This window comes from Hippocampus comes, unplaced genomic scaffold (genome assembly GCF_001891065.2).
Source record: "Hippocampus comes isolate QL1 unplaced genomic scaffold, H_comes_QL1_v1.1 scaffold57, whole genome shotgun sequence".
Taxonomy (NCBI): domain Eukaryota; kingdom Metazoa; phylum Chordata; class Actinopteri; order Syngnathiformes; family Syngnathidae; genus Hippocampus; species Hippocampus comes.
In genome coordinates, this window is record NW_017805039.1 from 2877239 (window position 1) to 2878813 (window position 1575).

General features: G+C 39.0%; 1 protein-coding gene and 1 long non-coding RNA gene across 4 annotated transcripts in view; one reads left to right on the forward strand and one right to left on the reverse strand.

The window, feature by feature from the left end:
- Positions 1–1575, forward strand: part of zmiz1a (zinc finger, MIZ-type containing 1a) — a 137468-nt gene that overhangs the window by 126401 nt on the left and 9492 nt on the right. The gene's annotated exons all lie outside the window — the stretch shown is intronic.
- LOC109512361 (uncharacterized) overlaps positions 1–1575 on the reverse strand; it is an 11640-nt gene that overhangs the window by 1673 nt on the left and 8392 nt on the right. The window lies entirely within an intron of this gene.

Here is a 1575-nt window from a genome sequence, read left to right on the forward strand (position 1 = left end):
GGAATCCCTGGCATTCCGAGCCATCGGGACAAATCCGAGGCGTTTTTCAACAAGTCATGTTGAGCTTTTTCATTTTTAAGGGAGGTGGTTGCATATCAGCACATATTCTGGAGCTGAGGCGTTTTTGTGAAAAGCAACTTTTCATTGCCCAACACTTTTGGCACCACGACCAAAGCAGTTTCCTTTTTTTTTTTGGATTAGATGTGTTCCTCTGCCGGCCGGCTCTCTATTGGCTAGATCCCGTGTGTGTTGAAATGTCATGATAGTTTTTTTTTGTTTTTTTGGCAGGGACGGCGGTAGTTTTCAGAGCATGTTAGTTTTTATTAGTTAAAATTTTTTTTTCCAAAAATTATTTGTTTAATTTGTATTGGTTTTAGTATTAGTTTTAGTTTTTTATTTATTTATTTATTTTTTATCTTTACAAGGTAAAAAAAAACACCACAGTATTTTTTTAATAAAAGCTCAACAGAAATGTTATTTTAAAACACTTTACAAACCAGTAATCATATATATGTATATGTGTGTATATATATATGTGTGTGTGTGTGTGTGTGTGTGTGTGTGTGTGTGTGTGTGTGTGTGAACTGAAGATGATCGACATATTGAATAATTATTGTTTTGTTCTTTTTTTTATTAACAAGAATAAGTCTATTTGAAATTGACAGTAATATTAGGTTTGTGTTATCTATTCTCCAGCGATGGCTCTTTTCCCTACGACTCTGTCCCCTGGCAACAAAACACTAACCAGCCCCCTGGGTCATTGTCTGTGGTTACAACAGTTTGGGGCGTCACCAACACATCACAGAGCCAGGTAGGTCCCCTGCACGTTCGCCTCACTTCTTCTGTCTTGCTTTCACAAAACAATCATGATTTCCTTCGGATTCAATCCAGGTTCTGGGGAACCCAATGGCCAACAGCAATAATCCCATGAATCCCGGGGGTAACCCCATGGCGTCGGGAATGTCAGCCAGCGCAGGGGGGCTCAACTCTCCCCAGTTCAGCGCCCAGCAGCAGCAGTTCCCCAGCAAAGGTGGCTCCAACCAGCAGTACATGCAGCAGGGGATGTACAGCAGGCCCGCATACCCCGGAGGACCTGGAGGATACAGCAGCAGGTAAGAAAGAGGCTGAGTCAGTCGCATCCTCTTTCCAGGAGGGCCCGTGGGAGCACTGATGCTGCCCGCCATGCAATAACAAAATAAATCCTTAGCTGGACTGTGACAAACAAAAGCTTGCTTTTTAAACGTGTATTTTTCCCTGTATAGACTGCAATATATGATATGATTATATACAAATGCTTAGCTATTTAATGCTTAGCTATTTAAACATTTTAATCAAATTGAATTATATCAAAAATATATATACAGTATATGTATGTAAGGTCCAAATGCGAATAATATTTATATATTTTTTAATATTTTAAATGAAACCATTTTTAAAAGCCCCTTACTTGTATCCCATAAACTCTTACATTGAATTATAAAAGCGACATAAATTTAACCATAATTGTTTTTAAATGTCTTTTATTAACCCTTTCAGGGACAGTGGACAGCCCCCCCCCCCAAAAACAAACACAAA